Below are 12372 nucleotides of genomic sequence, written 5' to 3'. Positions count from 1 at the left end.
CTCACCTAGTTAAGCAATTAATTCATGACAAGATAAGTAGAACCATCATAAGTTGTTACACTCATGGTTATCCCTTTACTCATGGTTGAAGTTTCCCGAGTTAGAATCTATTGTACACCATCAAATTGATTATGCTCCAGTTGTAAAGAAAATTGGAAATGAGATTGATTTAACTTTGGTTGATCTTGAGGGTCTTTTACCTTTGGCAACCATTATGGTTGTTTCTGTCACTGCATCTACCACTAGTGGTAAGCCTCTATCAGAAGAAAACTTGCAAAAGACTTTAGATGCCTGTGATAGAGCGCTTTCACTTGATGCAACAAAAAAGAAGGTTTTGGATTTTGTTGAGAGTAGGATGGGATACATTTCCCCCAATTTGTCTGCTATTGCAGGGAGTGCGGTTGTAGCAAAATTGATGGGTACTGCAGGGGGTCTCTCTTCACTGGCTAAAATGCCAACTTGTAATGTGCAGCTTCTAGGTGCAAAGAAAAATAATTTGGCAGGATTTTCAACAGCGACTTCACAATTTCATGTTGGATACCTTGAACAAACAGAGATTTTCCAGAGCACGCCACCTGCTTTGAGAATGCATGCATGTCGATTGTTAGTTGCTAATTTTTTTTCCATGAAATAGTTGAACCAGAGACTTTGCATTTCCAGTTTCTTTAAACTTAACAGTTCAGGTATATAACTTGTGGGCTGCAATGAGAAGATATATGACACCCGAAATTGGATCTAAACTTTGTAGCCAGATACTCCCAATAGGCATCTCCTAGAAAATCACCTTAACAAGTGACAAACTCCTTTTGTTCGTTGAATTTAAAGCAAAGTGGCAGCTTCTTAGGATCAAAATCCTCTACTTGATTTGGAACAAAATAAATGAAGCACTTCGTAGCAAGGCACAAACTGAACATTTTTTTTATTGGTATGTCTGTACCCTGATCTGTGTAAATATTCACTTGCAGAACACTGTCCAAGTCCAAAAGGTTGAAATGAAAGTGGCAGACTTGTGCAACAAGGAGCCCCCTAATCACTTTGTTTTCCCCTTAGCTTATTCTAGGCAATCGCAGTGATTAGAATCAAGGCACAAACATTGGGTTTGCTGGGCTATTCAACAAAGAAGGACATGGGAAGAATGGCATCACAGTTAGCCTCCCCTGCTTCGACAACACACTCAAAAGTTCCTTCAACTAGTTCTCACTTTTTTTGAAGCCAAGAAACACCCAAGCCCAAACAAGGGAAATATGGACAGGAACCTTTGTACCATACCTTGAACAAGTCATTGTGAGAGGATCACCAAATCAAATATCAACAATTTTAGATGTACCTATTTGAATGCTTAATTTTGATTTCCTAAGTCTTGTTGTCTTACTTTTTCTTTGTGTTCATCTTCATCGATGTCATTGTCTACTTTTGGAAACTATTTTAAACAATTGAACACACATGCTTTCCCTTTTATCAAATAACACCTAGAATGTTTCTTGTGCTAATCCAATTACTTTGAGCTCAAATATTTAACACAGATTTTGCTTTGCAGAACACTGTCCAACAACTCATTTTAGTATAGACACATGAATTTTATTTTAGAAAATACCACAAAAAAGTTCCATCCTAAAGAAATATGACCACTGATATTATATGTTTATGCGATTCTAGCCATTTTGATATTTTGTCAAAGTGTTGGTTTACATACTATTGTAGGTGACTGTTTGAGCTTTTATCTACAAATAGGAAGGTACAATGAACATATATGCCAAAGAAACTTCAATATAACACAAATAACATAAAATCCATATGGTAGCAATATTTTTGAACATGCCAAGATCACTTTTATTAAAGATGAAAATACACATACCGCTGATAACCCATGGGGAAGCCAACAATTGTGGGATAGATTGAGAAATATCAGCGAGCAAATAAGAGATATATGACTACATATAATTGTTGCTTTAATTAAGATAAAATATCAATAGTATCAGCACCTTCCACATGGACAATGCATACATAAGAATATGCATATGTCACCTTCAAATGTTTGAATTTGCCCAGAAATTATGTACAGGTCCAGCAACTCGTTTTAGTATAGACACATGAATTTTATTTTAGAAAATACCACAGAAGAACTCCATGTTGAAGAAATATGAGCATGCACAGCAATAACCATTAATAAATGTATTGGCAAAGTTGATTTATTTTTAAACCAAAAACAAAAAAAGTGTTGTCAAAGAGACACATCTTCAAGTCTACATATACCATACATATTAGCTACTTCCCTTTTATATAAAAAGTGCTTCAGGTGCAAGAGGCATTGCAGTCTTTGTTGTATATAATGATTTATGGCATTCTGTCATGTGAAATTGTCATTATAAAAAAAAAGTGTTGGAAATTACCCAATGAAGAAAGAGAAGACAAGCTCATAATCAAATATGCAAGTACTTGATTATTGGACCATTGAACACTTTATTTATATAGAAAAGATGAAGTACATGTACATACTTGCAACTTATCACAAGTTGGAACAATTTCAAACCCTAGCCAGTGAAACCAAGAAAACCCTAACAACCAACTCCTCATATATAAGAATCACACCTAACAAAAGCTGGTTACTACACCAAGAATCCTCAACAACCTAGCATCATCAACTACAATGACATTCATACACGAATGCTGGTATGTGGGAGATTAAAGAAGAAGAAGCTGGATTTTCTCTCACAACTTGTTTGAGAAGCCTACAAGTTGGTTCACCTTTATGTCTTTCCCTCAGCCCTGTTGGTTTATTCTGTGTCCTAGTTCAATATGCAAACATTCAAACACCATATTAACAACGGCAACAACAACCACTACACAATTTAAGAGCAAACTAGGAGCATAAAAATGGAAACAAACCTGGAAAATCACCAATTTGGGTGTTGTCAATGAGCCAATCTTGTTCAGATGGAGGTTGATCCATTGAAGAAGCTTTTGTATCTGTAAGATAACAATGCAATTTCCATCAGACCAAATAATATCATGTGAATTAATACAGGGATCAAAATACAAACTATATCAATTAGGGATCCCATTAAATGCACCTTGACTCATGTGATCAATAGAGCGATGGTTCTTCTGTCTACATGCTTCAAGTGAAGGCACAATATGGGGATGGTGCACCCCTACAAATATTCAAACACTACATTAACAACATCAACAACAACCAGTGCACGCAGATAAGAGAAAAGGCATAACAAAAAACTTGGAAAATGACCAATTTGGGTGTTGTCAATGAGCCAATCATGTTCGGATGGAGGGAGATCCATTGAAGAAGCTATTGTATCTGTAACATAACAATGTAATTTCCATCAAAGCAAATAATATGGTGTTAATTTGTAGAGGCATCAGAATACAAACTACATCAATTAGGTGTCCCGTCAAATGCACCTTGACTGATGTGATAAATAGAGGGATGATGCTTCTGTCTATGTGCTTCAAGTGAAGGTACATTATTGGGATGGTGCACCCCTGCAAACATTCAAACACTACATTAACAACATCAACAACAACCAGTGCACACAGATAAGAGAAATGACATAGCAACAAACCTGGAAAATGACCAATTTGGGTGTTGTCAATGAGCCAATCATGTTCGGATGGAGGGAGATCCATTGAAGAAGCTATTGTATCTGTAACATAACAATGTAATTTCCATCAAAGCAAATAATATGATGTTAATTTATAGAGGCATCAGAATACAAACTACATCATTAGGTGTCCCATCAAATGCACCTTGATTGATGTGATAAATAGAGGGATGGTGCACCCCTGCAAACATTCAAACACTACATTAACAACATCAATAACAACCAGTGCACATAGTTAAGAGAAAAAGCATAGCAACAAACCCGACAAATCACCAATTTGGGAGTTGTCAATGAGCCAATCATGTTCGGATGGAGGGCGATCCATTGAAGAAGATGTTGTATCTGTAAGATAACAATGTAATTTCCATCAGAGCAAATAATATGATGCTAATTTATAGAGGCATCAGAATACAGACTACATCATTAGGTGTCCCATCAAATTCACCTTGACTCATGTGATAAATAGAGTGATGGTTCTTCTGTCTACATGCTTCAAGTGAAGGCACAATATTTGGATGGTGCACCCCTGCAAACATTCAAACACTACATTAACTACATCAACAACAACCAATGCACATAGTTAAGAGAAAGCACATATCATATAATCTCTCTATAGAACTACTTGGGACAGTAAAGGATGAATTGTTAGAGCGAGGACGACCGCACTTGTTGAGGTGTTGAAATTGAAATGGTTCATCTTCAGATGCAAGGACGTTCAAATCAATATCCAAGCTGGCATTTTTTTTGCTTCTTTTATTTTTCTTTTTAGGACTAAGGAAACTCTTCTTCCTCTTTAAAGATGACTCATAAGCAACCAACCCAAGGGTGAAGTCATAATCCATAATATGAAGATCATTAACATCATCCACAAATTTTTTAGCCAAATCAATCAATTGTTTTGTCTTGCTCACAGTAGAAGGAGGACTATTTCGAAACAAGTCTAGATATCCAAACAACTCCTCTCTCAAAAAATTAAGGTCTTCAACATTTTCATCATCCAAAATAGTTGTTCTAGTATCTGCATCAAGGTTTGGTGCCTCTATACTTATCTCAGGAGGGGAATTCAATGTATTAGGTGTGGTATCAAGATCCAATAAAGGGTCTGAATCCATTAAGGAGGAATGTAACCAATCTACCTTTATGGCATGCTTGCAAATGTTTCCACGAATAGACCATGGGCAATCACAAGTGATAAAATTTGTGCGATGCCATATGATAAGATATTTCTTATTAGGTTTACTTTGACTCCTCACGTAATAAGCGTGAGATATGATCTCGTGAGGCCTGCAATCACTATCTGGAATTCTTCTAGCCTTTTCCATTGACGATTCAAGCTGCATCTCTTTCTTGTGGTTGTTCAAATATCCTTCTTTTTTCAGAATTTCCTTGAATCGATAACATGGCTCAACATTTTTTATTAGAGTATAGAATAGCCAATCCATCCTACGAGAACATTTCTTTCGTCTATCACATAGAAAGGTTGTCTTGAGATAACTGTGGTATGACTCCACAACATTATTTGTCTCCTAATTTGCATGAGGAAAATCTAGGCAGCCTTTAACCCACATCCCTAAATGTAAAAATCATTAAATTTATTTGTATCGCTTATCTTAAAATCTCAACACAATTAAAGGTTATGGTTTCCGAATTTAATGATTTGCCCAAATATGGTAGACACTGTACGAAGAATATAACCACCTCCAGTTTTTCAGAAATTAAAACAGCGATTATATTTAATAATAAGCGAGAACCTGCAATTCACAAGAGGCTTTTGTGTTTCAAACTTATAAAACTTGGCAAATGAACCACATAGAAAAAAGTATCTTGTATCTCGTACACCATTTTCTGGTTGTTAGGACTTTTGGGAAATAAAATGATATTTTCACTGTATTTTCAATTTATTGTATAATCTCTGGATTGATAAAATTCCTTTTGACAATCTCTTGGATTTTCTCATATCGTAGTAGTGGCGACATTATACAGAGTCAGGGTTTGCCCATTTTAGGATTATTGATGAATTTCCTTGAACTGATGTTAATTGTTCAGCTTAGGGCTTAATTATACAGCTACAATATTCCATTGGCGATGATACAAAGGAGCCTAAGATAAAAATTATTTATCGACATAAAAAATATGGCATAAATGGCATATCTAGCATAAAAAATCAGGGATAATTTTAAGAGTTGTTTCAAGAATAATTTTTTCTTAAAAAATTATAAAAACACCTAGAATGAACATAACATCATACATTTTATAAATTTTATTGGGACTTTATAGTCCGGAAAATCCTGAGCAGGTTTCTCAAAAATTGCTCCTCTGGCTTTTTGCGATCTTTTGCTCACGCTATGTGATTGTCATCTCTGTCCAAACTCGGAGTCATCCTCTGTCAGTTTATTATTTCCAAATTCATCCTTCGAATAGAGCAGGAGCTGCTTGCAGCCATGGCAGCCCAATTGCTGGTCCTAAATCCTTTGAGCAGGCCGACCCACACGCTCCCTATCCTCCAATTTTACTGAGTTCCTCCAATTTTACTGAGTTCAGGCAATCCTTGCGTTGAATGCATTTAGCGTGATCCTTCAATTTTGTTGAGTTTCGGAAATCTTTGCGATGAGTGCATTGATCCTGATCCAACAATTTTGCTGAGTTACGGCAATCCCTGTGTGATGAATGCATTGAAATGGTGGCAGGAACGATTCGAAAATAGAAAACGCTGTGTTTATATTTGATGGCTCCTTGTAGGATTGGTAGAGTGTACAAATTCTAGAAATTCATCCCTAGGAATCGAACCTGTGTTAATCTTCATTTGACGTTTCCAGCAGAGAAGTACTCTTCAATGGTGTACCACCCATAGGTTATCTACCGATAGCTTGATATCTTATTCGAGGGCGGGGTAGAAGGGGATGCTCCAGTTCACATGAATTTTTCAAATCGAGTTGGTGCGATTGCAATACGCTCGTTAAGGCATTGGCGGGGTTGGTGAAATTGAAACAGGCAGTTAGCGTGTGAGGTGACGGTGATGGAGGTAACGGAGTTCACGTTCCAGCAAGGTGACGAAGACAGAGAGGGAAAGGTCGGTTGGGTGGTTGGCCAGAATAACTTTTCAAATGATCAGAATCTCCGAAAAATCTCATTATAGACTACTCAAGAATATAGGTACATTAATTTAAAATACTTTAACAATATTTTTGAAATGAAAAAAATTTGTTATTTTGAAATCAATCTAAAAAATGGCAGTTTTGGCTAATGTTGGAAAAATTTTGTGATAATAAATTCTTTAGATATAATTTAAAATATTTAATAATGATTTTGATTCGTTATAAAAAACTTGAAATTAATTAAAAAAACAAAAACCAATATAAAACAAAACGAAACCAATGTAACGAATTTTCAGTTATTATAGTGTAAATTAAAAAAAAATATTATTTTAAATCTTTTACAAAAACCAAAATAAAAACAAAACGAAACCAATGTAACGAATTTTCAGTTATTATAGTGTAAATTTAAAAAAATTATTATTTTAAATCTTTTTAAGACAATCCATTGTAGTATTTGAATAGAAAGCCAGCGAGAGAAAGCCAACAATGCAATTTTTGTTTTTGTTTTACTCACCCGCAGACTATCAGTCATTGGCCATCACCATATATATATCACAATGTCAGTACAATTGGAAAGATTATTCATACAACAATGATGGGGCAAATTATATATATTTTGCAGTACATAATGTCCAAGGTTGGACATAAATACGGACGGTATCCCACTTTGGAGATACATCTGAAAATGGAGGAACATATATCCCACAAAACAGTGGTAAGTTGTTGGTTATGAAACTGTAGGCCCATGGTGACAAATATCTATTCCATTGCCAGGGTAAGAGCAGTAGTACCCTTTTTAGCACATGTTTGAGGATATTGAAACATATTGGTAGCCATCAATTTGATATTATTGGATATTATTGCGCATGGAATTCCATCAATTTGATATTATTGGATATTATTGCGCATGGAATTCCAGGGTAGAGAGAACCTAGGTTTGCGGGTTACTCAAAATTATTTCTATTAAAAATTATTTCTATTAAAAGTAATATTTTGATTGAGAAGAGAGGCTTATTCTAGGGTTTTATATTGGTCAAAATAAAATTTTTAAAAAATCTAAAAAAAAATCATACAAAATATTTAAATAATGTCTTTTCATTAAAAAAATTTGCAAGTGAAGAAATTGGATCTTTCTCTGCTCATGTTAGATCCGTATTTAAGATGGATCTATGCTCATTTATTTTCTTGACTTATAGGTTAGAATCTGAAGGGTTATTATTATTGAGCCAATAAGGGCATTCTACAACCCAATATGAGAGATGTGTGATTCCGTCCATGCTCAACGTGGAGTTTACACATGTTATGAAAAACAAAATATTCTCTAAATAAAAAAATAATATTGGCTATAATAATAAACAAAAATGAATATGTATGTTTAGTTAGCTTTAATTAAAAGCATTATAAAACATCATTAATCCCAATCTCACTATCACTCTTAGTCATAAATAAAAATTTTGATGTCCACATAATTTAATATAATTTGATATCAATTTTAAAATTTAAATAAATTATTTGAAAATGTATGTTAGTAATTTATGTGGACATCAAATTTTATTTATAATTTTATATAAAAATAAAATGTTAAAAAATATATTTTAATGCTATATATAATTGAAAATTCAATGCATTCATAAATACAATTTAAACAATGAAAAATTAGATTGTATATATATATATGGAGAGAGAGAACCACTACAAATTTATTGGGATCTATCAAATGATAAGAGGGATGTAATGTATTATTCAAATTTTAAACTTTAAAAGATATTTGTACTTAAGAGATTTGATCTCTTTCGGTGCATGCTAATATGTGCTTAAGATGGATCTATACTGGTATATAAATCATTTCTCTTCACACATTTATGCAGAATTTTAACTATTATATATTTTGAAGTGTTTTGGGTATATTTTTGGATTGAATTTATAAAAATTTGGTGGAGATTTGTTTGAATCATAAGTTTGAATTGTGAAATGTCTATAATATAGGTGCCTCATGCATTTTTAAGATGTTGAATTCATATATGCAATCAAAAACACATTTTAAACAAAAAAAAAACATAATTTGACAAAACAAATCACAATTTGAACAAAAACTTCAAAACACATTTATATCTAAAGGAAATAAACACTTATTGTTTTTAGATAAAGCTATAGATATAAGTGTTTATTTAATTAATCAAACTTTGAATGTAATGTATGTATAGAGTCTAAAGTTAGAAAAATATTGGCGTGGAGAGACACATTGTACAACCTAGTATGAGGACAATGTGTAATTCCTTCTAGGCTCAAGGTGGAATTGACATTTGACATATGTGCGGAAAAATAAAATATAAAATAATGTAGGCTATAATAAAAAAACAATGAATATGCATATTTAGTTATCTTTAATTAAAAGCATTATAAAACATCAATACCCTCAATCTCATTATATGACTAGATTTGTTGTTGATATTACAATTCAATGTGGTAAAAATATTTCACTTACTGTTATTCATAAATAAAATATTTTGATGTCCATGTGACTTAATATAATTTCATATCAACTTTAAAATATTTCAACACAAGATTTAAATAAGCTATTTGAAAGGCTATGTTAGTAATTTATGTGATTATCACCTTCATATATATCCATATATACAAGAGAAGGTTAAAAGAAATTATTTTAGTGTTGTATATAATAAAATATTCAATGTCCAAAGGAAAAAAATTATTGAAACTTTAATGTATTCTATATAATATTCATAAATACAATTTAAACAATGAAAAATTACACATTGTATATATATGGAGAGAATCACTACAAATTCATTGAGATTTATTAAGAGATGAGAGCGGTATAATGTTTTATTCAAAATTTGATTTGAAAAAATTTGATCATCTAATTATATGCTAGATCCATACTCTTTAATAATATATATATATATATATATAATTACTAAAATTATTTAATTTAATTATTATTAATATACTAAAAAAAAAAATAAAACAGAACTCTTCAAAAGATTTTTTTGTTTATTTATATTTAAAATAATTTAAACATTCCTCATTTCTAATTTCATAGTCACAGTAGCATCTCCATTGTGTGAGTTATCTATGTTCTGTCACTGTAATAACTCGCTCCTCCCACCATCACTAGAGTGGTAATAAAGCTTGGTTGCAAGGTTACAGTTGGGTAATGTATGAATTTGGGAGTCTACGAGTTTGGTCTAGAGAAGGAATATGCAGAGACATTCATTCCAAGTAAAGACAATAGATCAAAGGTTTCTAGCCAGAGCCCACCATCATCGTCATAAGTTGTAAGTCATTGCCATTGCCTTCGTGAGCTTCCACTGCCACTGTGAGTGAGTGGCCATTCCAATCTTCGAGCGGTCTAGATTCTAAACTGTCATTCCAATATGTCGATGAACTGACATTACAACTAGTATTGAAGTCGTATCTCTACGGTTACTCAATCTGAGTTATTGGCAGGGTAGGTTATTTGGCATTAAAGGAAAGGTTCTATTCTTTCTAATATATTTACAGGAACATATTTACCGGACTCTTTATTTAAAAGAGCTCTTAGCTCTTACTTCGGCTTCTAGAATCAATTTTTTCTTTGAAGAATGGCAGTGCATTAATTTACTCGAAAGTGGTAATTTTCCTTTACATTATCTGATTTAGTATTAATTTACTCGAAAAAAATATTCTTTCTGGGCTCTTAAGGTTAATTTAATATGGGCTCTTTAGGTTAACTTAATCATAATTATTGATTGTTTTGTTTCTTTCTCTCGCTAATCTGTTTTATTTTTCTCCACCTACTACTAATAGTCAGTTTCCAGTACTACATCAAGGAGTTTTCTCCACCTACTACTAATAGTCAGTTTCCAGTACTACATCAAGGAGTTTTCTCCATAAATTAATATTTTGTAATGGTATAGCAGGCATATCTTTTATAAGCTCTACAAGGTCTTGGTTGATTTACAAATGTATTTTTTTAGGTTTCCATATGAAGCTTTAGTTTCATAACTTTTTTTTTTTAATATTGTATGTCTTTTTCGATTGCTTTTATGGAATATCATGGTATGGTTTTCTTTTCTGCCGAAAAGAAACAGTATACCATCTGTAAGTGAGGAAAAAGTACGCAAAACTTTAGATGTAAAATTTATTTGATTTGTGATGAAAGGGCTATTAAAGATATCTCATCAAAAAGAGCTAATACATTGGCTTGTTTTAAATAGTTTTAAAATGGGTTAATGTAGTAAACAATTTTAAAATGGGTTATTTTTTATTTTTATCAATATTTGTTTAGTAGTTGTAAAAGTGAGAGTAAAAGATCACATCCTTGAAATTGTGACTTGATTTCAAGTGCATGTCATTGCTATTGAGATTAATGGGTAAGTATTAAACTCAAAACTCTCAAAATTTTTATATAGTATTTTAGTTTCTTTTGTTTTTAATTGCTTGGGATTTGGTTTTTTATATAGTATTTGAGTTTTTTTTTTTTTAATTGCTTGGGATTTGGTTTTTTAAAAGTTGTTTAGTGGAAAACACTATGTTTTCGATAGTAGAATTGTACAATTATATATTTTGTAGAATTGTAGAATTATATATTTTGTTTTCTATGGACATAATTTTTAAAGCTTGGGTAATTCATGAAGTCCTTGTTATGTTTTTGGGATGTTTATGATCTCATAATTCTTGACTATATAGAACCAATGATCCCATCGTTGAAGAAGCTAGATAACATAAAGAATAATATAAAAGTATTCTATGCCATTCAAAGTGGCTTGGATGAGACTATATTTCCCATGATTTCAATAGCAAATTTCTTGAAGATAGCAAATTCAGAGTCATTAGAGCTATACATGACTGAATTCATGAACATTTTCAATCAACCAATGATGAATGGTGAAGAGCTTCTGGATTAGAAAGTGAGCTTCTTATAACCTTATTTAAGAAGTTTGATGCAATGGTTATACCATTGAAGAATCTAATGACTTGTCACAACGATGAATAGATGAGTTCTTGGGAAGCTTATATTCCATGAATCTTGAATAAATGGGAATGATGATTCTTTGGAAAATGTTTTGAAATTGCATGTTTCTATCTCAAAAGTTAGAGGAGGATGAATATCAAGAAGTAGGGGTATAAGCAATAGAATTAGCAACCAAAGAGATGATCTAGAATAAGAAAGCAAATCATATCAAAATGCTCATAGTTCAAGGGGGGTGAACAACAAAAACTCACAACCAAATTAGAGGTATGACAAATCCAAAGTTAGTCAGTTGGGTCACAATGCACATGAATGAAGAAATAAGAAAGTTGATATTAGTAGACAAGATGCAAACTATTTGAACACTTATAAGGGTTACAGAGACTCTTTTTCCTTACATGGAATGTTTCTCAAGGGACATGTAATAATATTTGGCTTATAGATAGTGGATACAGTAATCATGTGATATGAAACAAAAGTTGAATTGTATATTTGGATGAGTCAATGAGGACTAAATTCAAGTTGAAGTTAGAAAATATTCTAAAAGTTATGGGAAAAAGAGTGGTCAACATCCTCACTAATCAAGGTTAGAAAAGGCATATATTAGATTTATATTATGCTCTATATTTGAAAAAAAATCTTCTTAGTATTGGCCACCTTACTAAAGAAGGGTATAATGTAATATTTA

The 12372-nt window shown here is 32.4% G+C and overlaps 1 pseudogene; it reads left to right on the top strand.

Annotated features, from left to right (window-relative positions):
* The first annotated feature begins 214 nt into the window (after positions 1-214).
* LOC149263261 (U4/U6 small nuclear ribonucleoprotein Prp31 homolog pseudogene) lies at positions 215-6753 on the top strand (annotated as a pseudogene).
* The last annotated feature ends 5619 nt before the right edge of the window (positions 6754-12372 follow it).

This window comes from Pinus tabuliformis, chromosome 6, assembly GCF_031772625.1.
Source record: "Pinus tabuliformis cultivar Carrire ecotype Pingquan chromosome 6, CPIR1, whole genome shotgun sequence".
NCBI lineage: Eukaryota > Viridiplantae > Streptophyta > Pinopsida > Pinales > Pinaceae > Pinus > Pinus tabuliformis.
Note: the sequence above shows the minus strand (reverse complement) of the source record. Positions and strands in the feature narration are given on the sequence as shown.